The 24,015-nt window shown below is 42.4% G+C and overlaps 1 protein-coding gene across 1 annotated transcript in view; it reads right to left on the reverse strand.

Moving 5' to 3' along the window:
* The window catches only part of C8H16orf89 (chromosome 8 C16orf89 homolog), an 88,122-nt gene that overhangs the window by 32,753 nt on the left and 31,354 nt on the right, over positions 1 to 24,015 (reverse strand). The window lies entirely within an intron of this gene.

Consider the following 24,015-nt stretch of genomic DNA (forward strand, 5'->3'; position numbering starts at 1 on the left):
TAATATCAACACAAGGGAGCATTTTTAAAAATGAATCCAAATGAAAACACTTTATGTTTTTTGTGATTTAACTGAATAGATTAAAGGGGATGTGCAGGCAGTATATCAATATCTGATCTGCAGGAGTTCGACGCCCAGCACCCCCACCGCTCAGCTGTTTGAAGAGGAGAGAGTGCTCCATGCGAGCGCAGCGTCCTTTTCACTACACTGCTCATTGTTTCCCTTGTGGAGGCGGGGTGGTGTAATTATTAGTATTCACTACATTCAAATGCGTGGAGCGAGAACTTACATTGTTCTATATCAAGGGCAGAAAAACAGAACTGGATCGCACATCCACAATGCTATGCTTAGATGTAATTAAACTCGCTTCTCAGCGCAGTATTAAAGTGTATAGCCCCCTATACTGCATGCTGTACAAGAGGCCCACTCACCACGCCAAGGTCGCCTCTTTGAGTGGGACCTACTCTGACAAAAAGGCGCAGCGACAATGCAGTGACAAAGCGGCACTGCCCTAGTAGGCGGTGGGACCCAGGAGTCACGCAGCAACCCTGCTGTCTGACAATGCCCCCCATGGCACTGGGTCTCACCAACCCACCAGCATAGCTCCACAAAAACTAAGGCCACCATGCAGTACTGCACCATATGAACAGTTGTCTAACACAACAAGTCCAAGTCATCATATATACTGCCTGCACAACCTCTTTAATATATATTCATAGTGTTAATCTAAAGACACTAGTAAGATATATATATATGTCTGTCTGTCTAGATGCCTGTCTGTCTGGACGTTCTTTATGCACGACCAAACGACTGGCACACAGGTACATCAGGTGTCCGGGAAGGTTTTAGACCAGGTCTCAGCTCTCTAGGACTTACTGTTCCTGAGATATTCCCAATGACCGGCATTAGCCAATAGAAGCCAGCAAGCCTTCCACTTAAATCCGAACTGCCATTTACACGGTCACATGTCCCTTATTAGACAATAGAAGCTCCTACTCCAGGTTGCCATAATTACTCATCACAGGTTTTAGTAGTTTGCGGGTCCTTAAATATTCAGTCATATGACGTATGACGGCACAACTACACTGCTATATGCATAGGGGGGCGCAGGGCCACTATTAAAGGGACGAGCGCTGTGGAGTTCACTGTTAAAGGGGCGGCCACTATGAAGGTCACTGTTAAAGGGGTGGTCAATTTTAAAGGAGCGGGCACTGTGGAGGTCAATGTTAAAGGGCGACCACTATTGACCTCTTCAGGACACAGGGCATACGGTATGCCCTGATGTCCTGTGTATCTCCGATCACCCCCGCCCGGCTAAATGCGCGGGGGGGCCCGTGACCCCCCCCCCCGTGTCGGCGATCGCCGCAAACCGCAGATCAATTCAGACCTGCAGTTTGCGGCGGCGATCGGTGGTGCCATCGGGTCCCCATGCAGCTGTAGGGGGGACCCGATGGCATGGAAGGCAGAGCGATGCCTAAGGAAGGCATCGCGCTGCCTTCCTGTGACGTGCCTGTGAGAGCCAGCCCCCTGGATCTCACAGGCCGGAAGCTGTATGAGTAATACACACAGTATTACTCATACAGCCAATGCATTCCAATACAGAAGTATTGGAATGCATTGTAAAGGATTAGACCTCAAAAATTCAAGTCCCAAAGTGGGACAAAAAAATTAAGTGAAAAAAAAAGTTGAAAGAATAAAGTTTTCCCCCAAAAAAGTTTAAAGTAAAAATAAACAAACGTCATTTTCGCCAAATAAACTTTAAAAAAATGGTAAAAAAATAGGGGGGAAAAAGTATACATATTAGGTATCGGCGTGTCCGTATTGACCGGCTCTATAAACATATCACATGACCTAACCCCTCAGATGAACACTGTAAAAAATAAAAACTGTGCTAAATAAACAATTTTTTGTCACCTTACATCACAAAAAGTACAACAGCAAGCGATTAAAAAGGCGTTTGCCCACCAAAATAGTACCAATCTAACCGTCACCTCATCCTGCAAAAAAAGAGCCCCTACCTGAGACAATCGCCCAAAAACAGAAAAAACTATGGCTCTCAAATATGGAGACACTAAAACATGATTTTTTTTTGTTTCAAAAATGATATTATTGTGTAAAACTTACATAAATAAATAAAAAGTATGCATATTAGGTATCGCCGCGTCCATATCGACCGGCTCTATAAACATATCACATGACCTAAACCCTCAGATGAACACCGTAAAAAATAAAAAATAAAAACTGTGCAAAATAAACCATTTTTTGTCACCTTACATCACAAAAAGTACAACAGCAAGCGATTAAAAAGGCTTTTGCCCACCAAAATAGTACCAATCTAACAGTCACCTCATCCGGCCAAAAATGAGACCCTACCCGAGACAATCGCCCAAAAAATAAAATAATTATGGCTCAGAATATGGAGACACTAAAACATCATTTAAAAAAAAACTTACATAAATAAAATAAAAAGTTAACATAGAAGGTATCTCTATTTCCGTATCAACCGGCTCTATAAAAATATCACATGACCTAACCCCTCAGATGAATACCGCAAAAAATTTAAAATATAATCTGTGCTAAATAAACCATTTTTTGTCACCTTACATCACATAAAGTGTAATAGCAAGCAATAAAAAAGTCACATGCACCCCAAAATAGTGCTAATAAAACCGTCATCTCATCCTGCAAAAATAATACCCTACCCAAGGTAATCGCTTAAAAACTGAAAAAATTGTGGCTCTCAGACTATGGAAACACTAAAACATGATTTTTTTTTGTTTCAAAAATGATATTATTGTGTAAAACTTACATAAATAAATAAAAAGTATACATATTAGGTATCGCAGCATCTGTAATAACTTGCTCTATAAAAATATCACATGACCTAACCCCTCAGATGAATACCGTAAAAAATTTAAAATAAAATCTGTGCTAAATAAACAATTTTTTGTCACCTTACATCACATAAAGTGTAATAGCAAGCGATCAAAAAGTCACACTCACCCCAAAATAGTGCCAATAAAACCATCATCTCATCCCGAAAAATCATACCTTGCCCAAGGTAATCGCCTAAAAACTGAAAAAATTATGGCTCTCAGACTATGGAAACACTAAAACATGATTTTTTTTTTGTTTGAAAAAATAAATCATTGTGTAAAACTTACATAAATAAAAAAAGTATACATATTAGGTATCACGGCATCCGTGAAAACCTGGTCTATAAAAATATCACATGATCTAACCTGCCAGATGAATGTTGTAAATAACAAAAATAAAAATGGTGCCAAAACAGCTATTTCTTGTTACCTTGCCTCACAAAAAGTTTAATATAGAGCAACCAAAAATTATATGTACCCTAAACTAGTACCAAGAATACTTCCATCCTATCCCGAAGTTTCTAAAATGGGGTCACTTTTTTGGAGTTTCTACTCTAGGGGTGCATCAGGGGGGCTTCAAATGGGACATGGTGTAAAAAAAAAAGTCCAGTCCATAAATATTGAGTTTGGTTTGGCTGTTATTCCTTGCTTTGTTACTGGGAAAAATGGATTAAAATGGAAAATTTGCCCAAAAATGTAAATTCTGAAATTTCATCTCCATTTGCCAATAACTCTTGTGGAACACCTAAAGGGTTAACGACATTTGTAAAAATCAGTTTTGAATACCTTGAGGGTGTAGTTTCTTAGATGGGGTCACTTTTATGGTGTTTCTACTCTAGGGTTGCATCAGGGGGGGGCTTCAAATGGGACATGGTTTCAAAAAAACTAGTCCAGCAAAATCTTCCTTCCAAAAACCGTATGACATGCATTTCCTTCTGCGCCCTGCCGTGTGCCCGTACAGTAGTTTGCAACCACATATGGGGTGTTTCTGTAAACTACAGAAGCAGGGCCATAAATATTGAGTTTTGTTTGACTGTTAACCCTTGCTTTGTAAAAGTAAAAAAATATTAAAATGGAAAATCTGACAAAAAAGTGAAATTTTTAAATTGTATCTCTATTTTCCATTAATTCTTGTGGAACACCTAAAGGGTTAACGACATTTGTAAAATCAGTTTTGAATACCTTAAGGGATGTAGTTTCTTAGATGGGGTCACTTGTATGGAGTTTCTACTCTAGGGTTGCATCAGGGGGGCTTCAAATGGGACATGGTGTCAAAAAAAAAAACAGTCCAGCAAAACCTGCCTTCCAAAAACCGTATAGCATTCATTTCTTTCTGCGCCCTGCCATGTTCCCGTACAGTAGTTTACGACCACATATGGGGTGTTTCTGTAAACTACAGAAGCAGGGCCATAAATATTGAGTTTTGTTTGGCCGTTAACCCTTGCTTTGTAAAAGTTTAAAAAAAATATTAAAATAGAAAATCTGCCAAAAAAGTGAAATTTTGAAATTGTATCTCTATTTTCCATTAATTCTTGTGGAACACCTAAAGGGTTAACGACATTTGTAAAATCAGTTTTGAATACCTTAAGGGATGTAGTTTCTTAGATGGGGTCACTTGTATGGAGTTTCTACTCTAGGGGTGCATCAGGGGTGCTTCAAATGTGACATGGTGTAAAAATAACTGTCCAGCAAAACCTGCCTTCCAAAAACTGTATGGCATTCCTTTCCTTCTGCGCCCTGCTGTGTGCCCGTACAGCGGTTTACGACCACATATGGGGTGTTTCTGTAAACTGCAGAATCGGGGCCATAAATAGTGAGTTTGGTTTGACTGTTAACCCTTTCTTTGTAACTGGAAAAAAAATATTATTAAAATGGAAAATCTGCCAAAAAAGTGAAATTTTTTAATTGTATCTCTATTTTCCATTAATTCTTGTGGAACACCTAAAGGGTTAACGACATTTGAAAAATCAGTTTTGAATACCTTGAGGGGTGTAGTGTATAGAATGGGGTCATATTTGGGTGGTTTCTATTATGTAAGCCTCGCAAAGTGACTTCAGACCTGAACTGGTCCCTAAAAATTGGGTTTTTGAAAATTTCAGAACAATTTCAAGATTTGCTTCTAAACTTCTAAGCCTTGTAACATCCCCAAAAAATAAAATATCATTCCCAAAATGATCCAAACATGAAGTAGACATATTGGGTATGTAAATTAATAGCTATTTTGGGAGTTATTACTATGTATTATAGAAGTAGAGAAATTCAAAGTTAGAATTTGCAAATTTTTCCAAAATGTTGGTAAATTTGGTATTTTTTTATAAATAAAAATGATTTTTTTTTTTACTCAGTTTTACCAGTGTCATGAAGTACAATATGTGACGAAAAAAAACAATCTCGGAATGGCCTGGCTAAGTAAAAGCATTTCAAAGTTATCACCACATAAATTGCCTGGTCCTTAAGGTGAAATAAGGCTGTGTCCTGAAGGTGTTAAAGGGACGGGCAATGTGGAGGAGGTCACTGTTAAAGGGACGGGCACTGTGTAGGTCACTGCAAAGGGGCAGTCACTGATAAAAAAAAGCGGGCATTGTGAAGGTCAATATTAAACCCCGCCCTGGACACTTGGAGGTCACTATTAAAGGGGCATCACTGTGGAGGTCACTGTTAAAAGGGGGCAGTCACTGTTAAAGGGGCGGGCACTGTGGAGGTCACTGTTAAAGGGGTGGGCACTGTGAAGGTGTCTGTTAAAGTGGTGGGCACTGTGGAAATCACTGTTAAAGGGGCGGCCACTATAATGTTCACTGTTAAACGGGTGGTCAATGTTAACGGGGCAGGCACTGTGAAGGTCACTGTTAAAGGGGCATTGTCACGGTAGGTGAGGGAAGGGAAGTAAACCAAACACAACAAAATTAAACAAGGTCACCTCCTGACAATCCCTGGGCCTTTCCCTGACTACTACCAACATGAACAAATCTCGATGGTAGAAGAGTTCATGCACCCCAACCTAAGCCCTGCTGCAACTGACACAAACCCTCAGCTAGGGAGAAGGCGAAAAGACAACTGGTTCCTTGGCCTAGCCACTACAAACAACAGAAGGGAAGGAAGGAGGACTTAACTGAAGACTGGGAGCAGGAGATCCACCAAACACCAGAAGAGAACGCCAGGAGAAACTATAAACCATAAGGGCTATAGTGAGAGGCAGATATAAATAGCATCACTAACAACCTAATAAGCAGAACCTGTGAGGGGCTGGGATCCTGCCCAAAGCCAAAACAAAGCAATCTGTCAGATAGATTCACGTGCAGCAAGTCTGACAGATCTTCTCAGATCACTCACAGGGCAGGGCGTGACAGGCTGTCACTATGAAGTTTACTGTTAAAGGGTTAGTCAATGTTAAAGGGGCGGCACTGTGGAGGTCACTGTTAAAGGGGCAGGTACTGTGGAGGTCACTGTTATATGAGCAGGCACTGTGGAGGTCACTGTTAAAGGGGTGGGCACTGTGGAGGTCACTGTTAAAGGGGTAGTCAATGTTAAAGGGGCGGCACTGTGGAGGTCACTGTTAAAGGGGCAGGTACTGTAGAGGTCACTGTTATATGAGCAGGCACTGTGGAGGTCACTGTTAAAGGGGCAGACACTGTGGAGGTCACTTTTAAAGGGGCAGTCACTATTAAAGGGACAGACAATGTATAGGTCACTGTTAAAGGGGCAGGCACTAATCAGGTCAATTTTAATGGGCAGGCAATGCAGAGGTCACTGTTATAGGGGAGGGCACTGTAGAAGTCACTGTTAAAGGGGCGGGTACTGTGGCAGTCACTTTTAAAGGGGTGGGCACTGTGGAAGTCACTGTTAAAGGGGAAGGCACTGTGAAAATCACTGTTAAATGGACAGCCACTATGAAGGTCGCTGTTAAATGAGTGGTCTGTTAAAGGGGCAGGCACTGTGGAGGTCATTTTTAAAGGGGCGGGCACTGTGGAGCTCAGTGTCAAAAAGGCGGGCACTGTGGAGGTCACTGTTAAAAGGGTGGGCACTGTGGAGGTCACTGGTAAAGGGGTGGACACTGTGGAGGTCACTGTTAAAGGGGTGGGCACTGTGGAAGTCACTGTTAAAAGGGGTAGGCACTGTGGAGATCAATGTTAAAGGGGTGGCCACTGTGGAGGTCAATGTTAAAGGGGTGGCCACTGTGGAGGTCATTGTTAAAGGGGCAGGTACTGTAGAGGTCACTGTTATGGGGGAAACTGTTTTTTTACGACACGCGGAAACATAAAATGAAATAGATTAAATATACCCGTGCAAAGCCGTGTCCTTCTGCTAGTACTGTATGTATGTATATATATATATATATATATATATATATATATGCTAGCAGAAGGACCCGGCTTCGCACGGGTATATTTCATCTATTTCATTTTATGTTTCTGTGTATCTTAAAAAGATATCGACCGTTTCCCCCATAACAGTGACCTCTTCAGTACCCACTCCTTTAACCGCCTCCGGACCGCCTAACTCAGATGTGCGGTCCAGAGGCGGCAGCCCTGCGCACGACGACGCATATACGCGTCATTTCGCGAGGGCCGGGATTTCCTGTGAACGCGCGCACACAGGCGCGCGCGCTCACAGGCGCGCGCGCTCACAGGAACGGAAGGTAAGCGAGTGGATCTCCAGCCTGCCAGCGGCGATCGCTCGCTGGCAGGCTGGAGATCCGAATTTTTTAACCCCTAACAGGTATATTAGACGCTGTTTTGATAACAGCGTCTAATATACCTCCTACCTGGTCCTCTGGTGGTCCCTTTTGTTAGGATCGACCACCAGAGGACTCAGGTAGCTCAGTACAGTCGCACCAAACACCACACTACACTACACCCCCCCCCCGTCACTTATTAACCCCTTATAAACCCCTGATCACCCATGATCACCCCATATAAACTCCCTGATCACCCCCCTGTCATTGATCACCCCCCTGTCATTGATCACCCCCCTGTCAGGCTCCGTTCAGACGTCCGTATGATTTTTACGGATCCACCGATACATGGATCGGATCCGCAAAACGCATACGGACGTCTGAATGGAGCCTTACAGGGGGGTGATCAATGACAGGCGGGTGATCACCCATATACAATCCCTGATCACCCCCTGTCATTGATCACCCCCCTGTCATTGATCACCCCCCTGTAAGGCTCCATTCAGACGTCCGCATGATTTTTACGGATCCATGGATACATGGATCGGATCCGCAAAACACATGCGGACGTCTGAATGGAGCCTTACAGGGGGTGATCAATGACAGGCGGGTGATCACCCATATACACTCCCTGATCACCCCCTGTCATTGATCACCCCCCTGTCATTGATCACCCCCCTGTAAGGCTCCATTCAGACGTCCGCATGATTTTTACGGATCCATGGATACATGGATCGAATCCACAAAACACATGCGGACGTCTGAATGGAGCCTTACAGGGGGTGATCAATGACAGGCGGGTGATCATCCATATACACTCCCTGATCACCCCCCTGTCATTGATCACCCCCCTGTAAGGCTCCATTCAGACGTCCGCATGTGTTTTGTGGATCCGATCCATGTATCCATGGATCCGTAAAAATCATGCGGACGTCTGAATGGAGCCTTACAGGGGGGGTGATCAGTGACAGGGGGGTGATCACCCTGATCACCCCCTGTCATTGATAACCCCCCTGTAAGGCTCCATTCAGACGTCCGCATGTGTTTTGTGGATCCGATCCATGTATCCATGGATCCGTAAAAATAATGCAGACGTCTGAATGGAGCCTTACAGGGGGGGTGATCAGTGACAGGGGGGTGATCACCCTGATCACCCCCTGTCATTGATAACCCCCCTGTAAGGCTCCATTCAGACGTCCGCATGTGTTTTGCGGATCCGATCCATGTATCCATGGATCCGTAAAAATCACGCGGACGTCTGAATGGAGCCTTACAGGGGGGGGTGATCAGTGACAGGGGGGTGATCACCCTGATCACCCCCTGTCATTGATAACCCCCCTGTAAGGCTCCATTCAGACGTCCACATGTGTTTTGCGGATCCGATCCATGTATCCGTAAAAATCATGCGGACGTCTGAATGGAGCCTTACAGGGGGGGTGATCAGTGACAGGGGGGTGATCACCCTGATCACCCCCTGTCATTGATAACCCCCCTGTAAGGCTCCATTCAGACGTCCGCATGTGTTTTGCGGATCCGATCCATGTATCCATGTATCCGTAAAAATCATGCAGACGTCTGAATGGAGCCTTACAGGGGGGGTGATCAGTGACAGGGGGGTGATCACCCTGATCACCCCCTGTTATTGATAACCCCCCTGTAAGGCTCCATTCAGACGTCCGCATGTGTTTTGCGGATCCGATCCATGGATCCGTAAAAATTATACGGACGTCTGAATGGAGCCTTACAGGGGGGTTATCAATGACAGGGGGGTGATCAGGGAGTCTATATGGGTGATCACCCCCCTGTCATTGATCACCCCCCTGTAAGGCTCCATTCAGACATTTTTTTTGGCACAAGTTAGCGGAAATTTTTTGTTTGTTTTTGTTTTTGTTTTTTCTTACTAAGTCTCATATTCCACTAACTTGTGTCAAAAAATAAAATCTCACATGAACTCACCATACCCCTCACGGAATCCAAATGCGTAAACATTTTTAGACATTTATATTCCAGACTTCTTCTCACGCTTTAGGGCCCCTAAAAAGCCAGGGCAGAATAAATCCCCCACATGTGACCCCATTTCGGAAAGAAGACACCCCAAGGTATTCCGTGAGGGGCATATTGAGTCCATGAAAGATTGAAATTTTTGTCCTAAGTTAGCGGAAAGTGAGACTTTGTGAGAAAAAAAAAAAAATCAATATCCGCTAACTTATGCAAAAAAAATAAAAATTTCTAGGAACTCGCCATGCCCCTCATTGAATACCTTGGGGTGTCTTCTTTCCAAAGTGGGGTCACATGTGGGGTATTTATACTGCCCTGGCTTTTTAGGGGCCCGAAAGTGTGAGAAGAAGTCTGGGATCCAAATGTCTAAAAATGCCCTCCTAAAAGGAATTTGGGCCCCTTTGCGCATCTAGGCTGCAAAAAAGTGTCACACATGTGGTATCGCCGTACTCAGGAGAAGTTGGGCAATGTGTTTTGGGGTGTCATTTTACATATACCCATGCTGGGTGAGAAAAATATCTTGGTCAAATGCCAACTTTGTATAAAAAAAATTGGAAAAGTTGTCTTTTGCCAAGATATTTCTCTCACCCAGCATGGGTATATGTAAAATGACACCCCAAAACACATTCCCCAACTTCTCCTGAGTACAGCGATACCACATGTGTGACACTTTTTTGCAGCCAAGGTGGGCAAAGGGGCACATATTCCAAAGTGCACCTTTCGGATTTCACCGGTCATTTTTTACACATTTCGATTGCACAGTTCTTCTCACACATTTGGGCCCCTAAATTGCCAGGGCAGTATAACTACGCCACAAGTGACCCCATTTTGGAAAGAAGACACCCCAAGGTATTCCGTGAGGGGCATGGCGAGTTCCTAGAATTTTTTATTTTTTGTCGCAAGTTAGTGGAATATGAGACTTTGTAAGAAAAAAATAAAAATAAAAAATCATCATCATTTTCCGCTAACTTGTGACAAAAAATAAAAAGTTCTATGAACTCACTATGCCCATCAGCGAATACCTTAGGGTGTCTACTTTCCGAAATGGGGTCATTTGTGGGGGTTTTCTACTGTCTGGGCATTGTAGAACCTCAGGAATCATGACAGGTACTCAGAATGTCAGAGCTGCTTCAAAAAGCAGAAATTCACATTTTTGTACCATAGTTTGTAAACGCTATAACTTTTACCCAAACCATTTTTTTTTTTTGCCCAAACATTTTTTTTTTATCAAAGACATGTAGAACTATAAATTTAGCGAAAAATTTATATATGGATGTCGTTTTTTTTTGCAAAATTTTACAGCTGAAAGTGAAAAATTTCTTTTTTTTGCAAAAAAATCGTTACATTTCGATTAATAACAAAAAAAGTAAAAATGTCAGCAGCAATAAAATACCACCAAATGAAAGCTCCATTAGTGAGAAGAAAAGGAGGTAAAATTCATTTGGGTGGTAAGTTGCATGACCGAGCGATAAACGGTGAAAGGAGTGTAGTGCCGAAGTGTAAAAAGTGCTCTGGTCATGAAGGGGGTTTCAGCTAGCGGGGCTGAAGTGGTTAACAGTGACCTCCAAGGTGCCCCACCCTTTAACAGTGACCGCCCCTTTAGCATTGACCACCCTTTTAGCAGTGACCTTCATAGTGGCTGCTTCTTTAAAAGTGACCTTTACAGTTCCTGCCATTTTAACAGTGACTTCCACAATGCCCGCCCCTTTAACAGAGACCTCCATAGTGCCCACCCCTTTAACAGCGACTTTCACAGTTTTTTTTTTGCCTTCCTCTGGATCAACTTGCAGGTTAACAGGCCGAACTGAATGGACAAATGTCTTTTTTTGGCCTTATGTACTATGTTACTATGTTACAGTGACCGGCCCTTTAACAGTGACTTTCACAGTGACCGCCCCTTTAACAGTGACTTTCACAGTGACTGCCCCTTACCAGTGTCTTTCACAGCTACCGCCCCTTTAACAGTGGCCGCCCCTTTAACAGTGACTTTTACAGTGACCGCCCCTTTAACAGTGACCGCGCCTTTAACAGTGACCGCGCCTTTAACAGTGACCGCCCCTTTAACAGTGACTTTCATAGTGGCTGTCCATTTAACAGTAACTTTCACAGTGACCACCCCTTTAACAGTGACTTTCACAATGACCGCTCTTTTACCAGTGACTTTCACAGTGACCACCCATTTAACAGTGACTTTCACAGCGGCCGCCCCTTTAACTGTGACTTTCACAGTGGCCGCCCCTTTAACTGTGACTTTCACAGTGACTGCCCCTTTAACAGTGACTTTCACAGTGACCGCCCCTTTAACAATGACTTTAACAGTGGCCGCCCCTTTACCAGGAACCGCCCCTTTAAAAGTGACTTTCACAGTGACCGCCCCTTTAACAGTGACTTTCACAGTTATCGCCCCTTTAACAGTGACTATCACAGTGACCGTCACTTTAACAGGGACTTTCACGGTGACCGCCCGTTTAACTGTGACTTTTACAGTGACTGCCCCTTTAACAGTGACTTTCTCAGTGATCCACTGCTTTAACAGTGTCTTTCACAGTGACCGCCCCTTTAATAACAGTGACCTCCACTGTGGCCGCCCCTTTAAGCAGTAAAGAAAAATGGCCTGGTTGTTATGGAAACCTGGAGTAAAACTGTGTTTATGGCAGTTGGGATTTGAAGAGAATGACTTGCAGACTTGCATTTTTTGGGGAATATCTCAGGAACGGTACATCCTAGAGCACTGAGACCCAGTCTAAAACCTTACCGGACACCTGATGTACCTGTGTGCCAAATTTGGTCAAGATCGGTCCAGTCGTTTGGTCGCGCATAAAGAATGTCCAGACAGACAGACAGACAAACGTCTAGACAGACATAGACAGACAGACAGAAATTCATTTTTATATATATAAGATATATATACAGGTCCTTCTAAAAAAATTAGCATATTGTGATAAAGTTCATTATTTTCTGTAATGTACTGATAAACATTAGACTTTCATATATTTTAGATTCATTACACACCAACTGAAGTAGTTCAAGCCTTTTATTGTTTTAATATTGATGATTTTGGCATACAGCTCATGAAAACCCAAAATTCCTATCTCTAAAAATTAGCATATCATGAAAAGGTTCTGTAAACGAGCTATTAACCTAATCATCTGAATCAACTAATTAACTCTAAACACCTGCAAAAGATTCCTGAGGCTTTTAAAAACTCCCAGCCTGGTTCATTACTCAAAACCGCAATCATGGGTAAGACTGCCGACCTGACTGCTGTCCAGAAGGCCATCATTGACACCCTCAAGCAAGAGGGTAAGACACAGAAAGACATTTCTGAACGAATAGGCTGTTCCCAGAGTGCTGTATCAAGGCACCTCAGTGGAAAGTCTGTGGGAAGGAAAAAGTGTGGCAGAAAATGCTGCACAACGAGAAGAGGTGACCGGACCCTGAGGAAGATTGTGGAGAAGGACCGATTCCAGACCTTGGGGGACCTGCGGAAGCAGTGGACTGAGTCTGGAGTAGAAACATCCAGAGCCACCGTGTACAGGTGTGTGCAGGAAATGGGCTACAGGTGCCGCATTCCCCAGGTCAAGCCACTTTTGAACCAGAAACAGCGGCAGAAGCGCCTGACCTGGGCTACAGAGAAGCAGCACTGGACTGTTGCATGTCATTCGGAAATCAAGGTGCCAGAGTCTGGAGGAAGACTGGGGAGAGGGAAATGCCAAAATGCCTGAAGTCCAGTGCCAAGTACCCACAGTCAGTGATGGTCTGGGGTGCCATGTCAGCTGCTGGTGTTGGTCCACTGTGTTTTATCAAGGGCAGGGTCAATGCAGCTAGCTATCAGGAGATTTTGGAGCACTTCATGCTTCCATCTGCTGAAAAGCTTTATGGAGATGAAGATTTCATTTTTCAGCACGACCTGGCACCTGCTCACAGTGCCAAAACCACTGGTAAATGGTTTACTGACCATGGTATTACTGTGCTCAATTGGCCTGCAAACTCTCCTGACCTGAACCCCATAGAGAATCTGTTGGATATTGGGAAGAGAAAGTTGAGAGATGCAAGACCCAACACTCTGGATGAGCTTAAGGCCGCTATCGAAGCATCCTGAGCCTCCATAACACCTCAGCAGTGCCACAGGCTGATTGCCTCCATGCCACGCCGCGTTGAAGCAGTCATTTCTGCAAAAGGATTCCCGACCAAGTATTGGGTGCATAACTGAACATAATTATTTGAAGGTTGACTTTTTTTGTATTAAAAACACTTTTCTTTTATTGGTCGGATGAAATATGCTAATTTTTTTAAATAGGAATTTTGGGTTTTCATGAGCTGTATGCCAAAATCATCAATATTAAAACAATAAAAGGCTTGAACTACTTCAGTTGGTGTGTAATGAATCTAAAATATATGAAAGTCTAATGTTTATCAGTACATTACAGAAAATAATGAACTTTATCACAATATGCTAAATTTATGAGAAGGACCTGTGTGTATATATATATATATATATATATATTTATACAGTATATATGTTTCTGATTTTGGCTTCTTAGTCAGTGTAAAAACTGCAGAATGTCATGATTTTTTTCTCCTCTATACCTAGTTTCGCTTTGTAACACGTGCAGCAACCATTTTAGGAAAAAAAATATTTGTTGTGTGTGAGGAAATTCGGATTTGTTGCGTATAAAAGTTTTCCAAAAAATTTGACTGAATTCCACTTTGAATGATTTGTTTAACACTAGTAGGGCGTGTTGCTGGCCTGACTGAGCCAGTGTTACTACTGTCACAGCGTGTCTCTGCCTATGCAGAAGTAAGTGGGTGACTTTAGGCCCCACACAGATGTGAGAACCATATTGAACCCAGTTTATCGTGGCTCTTTGTAGGTTCATCATGTGTTTGATGCTGCTCCTGGACCAGGCTGTAGAAGGTGAGTGTTTGCACTGGTAGAGGGGGCTCTGGTATCTGATGTAGACCAGACTGGGACCATACAGTCTTAAATGAGCTATGTATAGAGGAGAAGTTCAAACATGAGCTGTGTATAGAGGAGAGGTTCAAACATGAGCTGTTTATAGAGGAGTGGTTCATACATGAGCTGTGTATAGAGGAGAGGTTCATACATGAGCTGTGTATAGAGGAGTGGTTCATACATGAGCTGTGTATAGAGGAGTGGTTCATACATGAGCTGTGTATAGAGGAGTGGTTCATACATGAGCTGTGTATAGAGGAGAGGTTCATACATGATCTGTGTATAGAGGATAAGTTCATACATGAGCTTTGTATAGAGGAGAGGTTCATACATGAGCTGTGTATAGAGGAGAAGTTCATACATGAGCTGTGTATAAAGGAGAGGTTCATACATGAGCTGTGTATAGAGGAGAGGTTCATACATGAGCTGTGTATAGAGGAGAGGTTCATACATGAGCTGTGTATAGAGGATAAGTTCATACATGAGCTTTGTATAGAGGAGAGGTTCATACATGAGCTGTGTATAGAGGAGAAGTTCATACATGAGCTGTGTATAAAGGAGAGGTTCATACATGAGCTGTGTATAGAGGAGAGGTTCATACATGAGCTGTGTATAGAGGAGAGGTTCATACATGAGCTGTGTATAGAGGAGTGGTTCATACATCAGCTGTGTAAAGAGGAGAGGTTCATACATGAGCTGTGTATAGAGGAGAGGTTCATACATGAGCTGTGTATAGAGGAGAGTTTTATACCTGAGCAGGGTACAGAGGTCACACATGAGCTGTGTACAAAGAAAAGGTAAAAGCAAAGTCTGCTTTGCTGTGGGGCTCCAATGTGTAAAACATGCCCCCCCCCCCAATGCCCGGGCCCCTCATATATATTATACTTACCCTGCCCGCCAGCACCCGTGTCGCTCCTGATGCCCACACGTCCACCACTGCAACGGGAAGTTGGGCTTTGAGAGTGGTGGTTGGGGTTCTCTTAGGAGAAGGGGCACAGAAAGTGGTAATGGTTCTTTGGGGGAAAGGAAGTCTCTGGGGACTCTGGGGCACAAAGAAGATCATGCTGGCTCTTTGGGGCCACAGATTGTTGCAGGCAATCTGTGGGGAGAGTAGTGGAGGGGCATAGAAGAAAGAGGGGCCAGGAGGGAGACAATAGGTGACTATGGACTGACTTGACACTGCATTGACACTAAACTTTGCATTGACTGATCACAGCGTTTACACTACATTGTGGATTCACACAGCATTTACACTAGACTATGGGCTGACTGACAGCACCGTTTACATCAGACTATGGGCTGACTGACTGCAGCATTTAGACTAGACCAAGTCTCTCCTGAACAACAAAATATTACAAACTTTCCAGGATGTGTTTTTCAAGCACTTCACCATAGTCCATAATACCTGCTTCTTACCTGTCTGAGGCACAATACAAAGTCCATACATTACCAGTTTGTGATTCAAGAAGCCCAGATCACAAGTATGCTTCAGCAACACAACCACCCTCCTCCATAAGTTATGTACATACAGTCGTGGCCAAAAGTTTCGAGAATTACATAAATATTGGAAATTGGAAAAGTTGCTGCTTAAGTTTTTATAATAGCCATTTGCATATACTCCAGAATGTTATGAAGAGTGATAAGATGAATTGCATAGTCATTCTTTGCCATGAAAATTAACTTAGTCCCCAAAAAACCTTTCCACTGCATTTCATTGCTGTCATTAAAGGACCTGCTGAGATCATTTCAGTAATCGTCTTGTTAACTGAGGTGAGAATGTTGACGAGCACAAGGCTGGAGATCATTATGTCAGGCTGATTGGGTTAAAATGGCAGACTTGACCTGTTAAAAGGAGGGTGATGCTTGAAATCATTGTTCTTCCATTGTTAACCATGGTGACCTGCAAAGAAACGCGTGCAGCCATCATTGCGTTGCATAAAAATGGCTTCACAGGCAAGGATATTGTGGCTACTAAGATTGCACCTCAATCAACAATTTATAGGATCATTAAGAACTTCAAAGAAAGAGGTTCAATTCTTGTTAAGAAGGCTTCAGGGCATCCAAGAAAGTCCAGCAAGCACCAGGATCGTCTCCTAAAGAGGATTCAGCTGCTGGATCGGAGTGCCACCAGTGCAGAGCTTGCTCAGGAATGGCAGCAGGTAGGTGTGAGCGCATCTGCACGCACAGTGTGGCGAAGACTTTTGGAAGATGGCCTGGTGTCAAGAAGGGCAGCAAAGAAGCCACTTCTCTCCAAAAAAGACACCAGGGACAGATTGATCTTCTGCGGAAAATATGGTGAATGGACTGCTGAGGACTGGGGCAAAGTCATATTCTCCGATGAAGCCTCTTTCCAATTGTTTGGGGCATCAGGAAAAAGGCTTGTCCGGAGAAGAAAAGGTGAGCGCTACCATCAATCCTGTATCATGCCAACAGTAAAGCATCCTGAGACCGTTCATGTGTGGGGTTGCTTCTCATCCAAGGGAGTGGGCTCACTCACAATTTTGCCCCAAAACACAGCCATGAATAAAGAATAAAGAATGGTACCAAAACACCCTCCAAAAGCAACTTCTTCCAACAATCCAACAACAGTTTGGTGAAGAACAATGCATTTTCCAGCACGATGGAGCACCGTGCCATAAGGCAAAAGTGATAACTAAGTGGCTCGGGCACCAAAACGTTGACATTTTGGGTCCATGGCCTGGAAACTCCCAAGATCTTAATCTCATTGAGAATTTGTGGTCAATCCTCAAGAGGCGGGTGGACAAACAAAAACCCACTAATTCTGACAAACTCCAGTGATTATGAAAGAATGGGTTGCTATCAGTCAGGAAGTTGATTGAGAGCATGCCCAGTCGAATTGCAGAGGTCCTGAAAAAGAAGGGCCAACACAGCAAATACTGACTCTTTGCATAAATGTCATTTAATTGTCGATAAAAGCCTTTGATACGTATCAAGTGCGTGTAATTATATTTCACTATCACAGAAACAACTGAAACAAAGATATAAAAGCAGTTTAGCAGCAAACTTAGTGAAAACAAATATTTGTGTCATTCTCAAAACTTTTGGCCACGACTGTACTTGCAATTCCACATTACGTGGAGAGAGGTTTCATCCATAACACAGTCACTTCTTGGACACTTTGCCGTTGACACCATTCCTCTCCTGAGCTGAAAGGCTCTCCTCGGTAGACAATCCTGCATTACCATCCAAGCTAAGTCTTTTAAACAGTTCGAGAGGTTAGCACAATTACACAGCTTCCAACATTACAAAGACTTGGCTTCTGTATAATTTGAGACTGGACAGACTTGTTCCTTATTATTCAGATGTTGTGTTATTTTTTTAGCATTATCCAAACAGTCTCTTTCACAATTCTCTAGGGAGTACTGTCGAATGATTTTCTCAATTAACAACACTGGTTCTGTTAAAGGAATTTGTATCCATTGGCATTTGTGGAACAAATGTCCTGCTGCACACATACTTTAGTAAAAAAGACCAGGAATTCTCAGTTCTTTGAATCATCCTGAAGCACAGGGACAAGAAAAGCAGGTACGGAATTTTCTTAATATTAGGTATCCCTTTGCCTCCGAACTTTATTTCTTTATACATTGTCTCCCTGTTGACTTTCTCCATTTTTGAGCTCCAAATAAACTGAAAGATTACTCTGAAGATATTTCAGGCACTGATCACTTGGAGGGAAAACTACATTCAAGTACAGTAGAATTGGGATTATTAGGGCTTTAATTATCTTTTTTTTCCTTCTATTGATAATTTGCGCAGCTTCCAAAACTCCACTTTCTTTTGGACTTTTGTTTTGACTTCCTCCCAACTCTTTTGACCATTGTTATTGTCATCAAAAATTACTCCAAGTTTTTGTATATTTAGATACGGTATATTTGCTTTTCTCCAGTCTCCTATGGCAAAGCAATCACACCTCATTCTATTAAGACAAAAGGCAGAAGCTTTGCAAAAGTATTCCGTAATTTGTACGGTTCTTCTCAATGCAGGTATTGTTGTACACAAGATTGTGACATCATCCATGTAGGCCCCTGTTTTACAGTAAATCTATTACCACCAGGTAAAGAGACACCCTTGATTACCTTGTCTGTTCATAGTAACAGGAGTAGTGGCTCCAAAACACAAATAAACAGAATGGGTGACAAGGTGCAACCTTGCTTGATGCCGGAAAACAAATTGACTTTTCCAGACAGAAAAAACATTAATAAGATTTTGGCTGAAGGATTCTTTGTAGAGCAATGATCTGTTTTATTACATTTGGAAAGTTCATTTGCTTCAGCACCAACCACAGAAACTCATGTGACACTGTCATATGCTTTGAAAAAGTCCATGGATAGTTTGGCTAGATCTTGTTTTCTCTCATTCTGATACAGTCTTTTATTAAGTTGAGATTTTTCCATACTCTTCTACCTGGGACTGCACATACTTTATCTTTATGTATTACTTTGCCGGTTCACAAGCAACTTGGCCATTACTTTGTAATCCGCATTTTCTAAGTGCGATTTGTAGCCTTTTTTCTATAGTAATGTCACGATACCTTTCCTCCAAGATTCTGGCAACACTTCTGTATTTAAAGCTTCCTTGAAGATAGCCATTAGGTCTCCTTTCAATACATTCCAGAGAGATATGTAAAATTCTATCAGTCCCTGGCGTTAAATTTTTTGCAAAACCATTAAAAATAGCATGCAATTCTTCTAGCGAGATGTCCTTGCAGAGCATTTCTTGCTCCTCTTTTTCCAGCTTGTTTTCTAAAGAGTTTAAGGCATCTTCAACAAAGGCTTTATCTATTTGTTTTTATTAAACAGCTCTTGATAGAATTGTATGACTTTTTTAACACCTTAAGGACCGAGCTCATTTTCACCTTAAAGGGACTCTGTCACCAGTTTCTAACCCCCCCCCTTTTAAAACTATTGTTCTCTCCATGGTGCCCTTGTCATTACAAAGCTGTTGTTATAAGATAAATCCGCCGTGTAGTTTTGATAAAAATCGCTTTTATCTAACCTGTCAATCTTCTGGATAAGGTGCCCAGGGCGTTGTTATAAGATAAATCCGCCGTGTAGTTTTGATAAAAATCGCTTTTATCTAACCTGTCAATCTTCTGGATAAGGTGCCCTCCTCCTTTTCAAAGATCCCGCGCGTGCGCACAGGCCTGTGCCTGATGCGCCCGTGCGGACTTTTAGATTCTGCCTCGTTGAGCGAAGTGCGCATGCGCGCGAACATGCGCGATCTTTGAAAAGGAGGAGGGGGCACTGAGGAGAGCCGGAGGCGGATTTCATTACATCGAGGTGGCGCTGAAAGGATCATGGGAGGAGCTGGGCACCAACGGCGGTGGCGGAGAGCGGCAGATTCAGACCTTCAGAAACGCCCTGGGCACCTTATCCAGAAGATTGACAGGTTAGATAAAAGCGATTTTTATCAAAACTACACTGCGGATTTATCTTATAACAACAGCTTTGTAATGACAAGGGCACCATGGAGAGAACAATAGTTTTAAAAGGGGGGGTTAGAAACTGGTGACAGAGTCCCTTTAAGGACCAGCCCATTTTTTGCAAATCTGACTAGTGTCACTTTATGTGGTGATAACTTTAAAACGCTTTGACTTATCCAGGCCATTCTGAGATTGTTTTTATGGCACATATTGTATTTCATGACACTTGGTAAAATGAAGTCAAAAATAATAATTTTTATTTATAAAAAAAATACCAAATTTACCCAAAATTTGTAATAAAAGTTTCAATTTCTCTACTTCTATAATACATAGTAATACCTACAAAAATAGTTATTACTTTACATTCCCCATATGTCTACTTCATGTTTGGATCATTTTGGGAATGACATTTTATTTTGTGGCGATGTTACAAGGCTTAGAAGTTTAGAAGCAAATCTAGAAATTTTTAAGACATTTTCAAAAAACCCACTTTTCAAGGACCGGTTCAGGTCTGAAGTCACTTTGTGAGGCTTACATAATATAAACCACCCAAAAATGACCCCATTCTAGAAACTACACCCCTCAAGGTATTCAAAACAGATTTTACAAACTTTGTTAACCCTTTTAGTTTTCCACAAGAATTAATGGAAAATAGAGATACAATTTCAAAATTTCACTTTTTTGGCAGATTTTCAAATTTTTTTTTCCAGTTACAAAGCAAGGGTTAACAGACAAACAAAACTCAATATTTATGACTCTGATTCTGTAGTTTACAGAAACACCCCATATGTGGCCGTAAACCACTGTACGGGCACACAGTAGGACACAGAAGGAAAGGAACGCCATACGGTTTTTGTAAGGCAGATTTTGCTAGACAGTTTTTTTGGACACCATGTCCCATTTAAAGCCCCTCTGATGCACCCCTAGAGTAGAAACTCCATAAAAGTGACCCCATCTAAGAAACTACACTCCTCAAGGTATTCAAAACAGATTTTACAAACGTCGTTAACCCTTTAGGTGTTCCACAAGAGTTATTGGCAAATAAAGATGACATTTCAGAATTTAAATTTTTGGGCAAATTTTCCATTTTACTATTTTTTTTCCAGTTACAAAGCAAGGGTTAACAGCCAAACAAAACTTTATATTTATGGCCCTGATTCTGTAGTTTACAGAAACACCCCATATGTGGTCGTAAACTGCTGAATGGGCATATGGCAGGGCGCAGAAGGAAAGGAATGCCATACGGTTTCTGGAAGGCAGATTTTGCTGGACAGTTTTTTTGGACACCATGTCCCATTTGAAGCCCCCCCTGATGCACCCCTAGAGTAGAAACTCCATAAAAGCCAATCTAAGAAATTATACCCATCTAAGAAACTACACCCCTCAAGGTATTCAAAACTGATTTTACGAACATCGTTAACCCTTTAGGTGTTCCACAAGAGTTATTGGCAAATAGAGATGAAATTTCAGAATTTAAATTTTTTGGGCAAATTTTCCATTTTACTATTTTTCTTCCAGTTACAAAGCAAGGGTTAACAGCCAACCAAAACTCATTATTTATGGCCCTGATTCTGTAGTTTACAGAAACACCCCATATGTGGTCGCAAACTGCTGTATGGGCACACGGCAGGGCGCATAAGGAAAGGAATGCCGTACGGTTTTTGGAAGGCAGATTTTGCTAGACAGTTTTTTTGGACACAATGTCCCATTTGAAGCCCCCGTGATGCGCCCCTAGAGTAGAAATTCCAAAAAAGTGACCCCATTTTAGAAACTACGGGATAGGGTGGAAGTTTTGTTGGTACTAGTTTAGGGTACATATGATTTTTGGTTGCTCTATATATCACTATTTGTGAGGCAAGGTAACAAGAAATAGCTTTTTTGGCACAGTTTTTCTTTAGCTATTTACAACATTCATCTGACAGGTTAGGTCATTTGATATTTTTATAGAGCCGGTTGATACGGACGCGACAATACCTAATATGTATACTTTTTATTTATTTATGTAAGTTTTACACAATGATTTCATTTTTGAAACAAAAAAAAATCATGTTTTAGTGTTTCCATAGTCTAAGAGCCATAGTTTTTTCAGTTTTTGGGCGATTATCTTGGGTAGGGTATGATTTTTGCGGGATGAGATGATGGTTTGATTGGCACTATTTTGGGGTGCATATGACTTTTTTTGATCACTTGCTATAACACTTTTTGTGATGTAAGGTGACAAAAAATTGTTTGTTTAGCACAGTTTTTATGTTTTATTTTTTACGGTGTTCATCTGAGGGGTTAGGTCATGTGATATTATTATAGAGCTGGTCGATACGGATGTAGCGATACCTAATATGTATACTTTTTTTTATTTGTTTAATTTTTCACAATAATATCATTTTTGAAAAAAAAAAATACTGTTATACTGTCCCCATAGTTTTTTTTATTTTTTGGGGCCATTGTCATGTAGTGGCTCATTTTTTGCGGGATGAGGTGACTGTTTGATTGGTACTATTTCGGCGTACATGCAACTTTTTTAATCACTTTTATTACCTTTTTTGGGAAGTAAGGTGGGCAAAATTTCAATTTCCTGGCGTTCACCGTGCGGGGAAAGTAACATGACCGTTTTATAGATCAGGTCATTACGGACGCTCACCTAGATCATTATCATTAGGGTGACAAAAATAGTAAATTTTGGGTCATGTGACGGACCATGTGATGAGCTCAATGACGTTACCAAAGGTCCTTTTCCTCAAAGAAGAAGACAGAAGAGAAGTCAGGCTGCACGAACAAGTGGATTAAGGTAAGATTAATTTTAATTTACATTTTTTTAACCACTCTATCACTATTTTACTAAGCATTCTGTATTAAGGATGTTATTATTTTCCCTTATATCAATGTTATAAGGGAAAATAATAAAATCTACAGAACACCTAACCCAAACCCGAACTTCTGTGAAGAAGTCCGGGTTCGGGTCTGGGTACCAAATATGCCAATTTTTCTCACACGCGTGTAAAACGCATTAAAACGCTTTGTATTCGCTGGGAAAAATCGCGCATTTTGCAATAAAAATTAGCGAGTAGAATATTCACACTCAACACTATGGACCGACAGACTGTAGCATTTACATTGACCGTGGACTGACCAGTGGCAGCCTTTATACCAGACCTTAGTATGGCAACAGTAGACAGGTATGTAGTTCAGGGACACCAGGTCCACCCTCCCACCCCCCCGTAGCCAAGTTAAAAATGTATGTTATGTCCCCCCACGCAATTTTTTTGCCCAGGGGCCTCCACCAAGCTAAGGCCTCTTTCACACTTGCGTTGTCCGGATCCGGCGTGTACTCCACTTGCCGGAATTACACGCCGGATCCGGAAAAACGCAAGTGAACTGAAAACATTTGAAGACGGATCAGTCTTCAAAATGCGTTCAGTGTTACTATGGCAGCCAGGATGCTATTAAAGTCCTGGTTGCCATAGTAGTAGTGGGGAGCGGGGGAGCGGTATACACACAGTCCGTGCAGCTCCCGGGGCGCTCCAGAATGATGTCAGAGCGCCCCATGCGCATGGATGACGTGCCATGCGATCACATCATCCATGCGCATGGGGCGCCCTGACGTCACTCTGGAGCGCCCCGGGAGCCGCACGGACGGAAAGTGTGCTGCTCCCCCGGTCCACACTTTACCATGGCTGCCAGGACTTTAGCGTCCCGGCAGCCATGGTAACCATTCAGAAAAAGCTAAACATCGGATCCGGTAATGCGCCAAAACGACGTTTAGCTTAAGGCCGGATCCTTTCAATGGGCATTAATTCCGGATCCGGCCTTGCGGCAAGTGTTCAGGATTTTTGGCCGGAGCAAAAAGCGCAGCATGCTGCGGTATTTTCTCCGGCCAAAAACGTTCCGGTCCTGAACTGAAGACATCCTGATGCATCCTGAACGGATTTCACTCCATTCAGAATGCATTAGGATAAAACTGATCAGGATTCTTCCGGCATAGAGCCCCGACGACGGACCTCTAAGCCGGAAGAACGCAAGTGTGAAAGAGCCCTTAATTCGGCCCTGCACTTACATACATCATTAGATTCCT

Source organism: Bufo gargarizans, chromosome 8 (genome assembly GCF_014858855.1).
Source record: "Bufo gargarizans isolate SCDJY-AF-19 chromosome 8, ASM1485885v1, whole genome shotgun sequence".
NCBI classification, from domain to species: domain Eukaryota; kingdom Metazoa; phylum Chordata; class Amphibia; order Anura; family Bufonidae; genus Bufo; species Bufo gargarizans.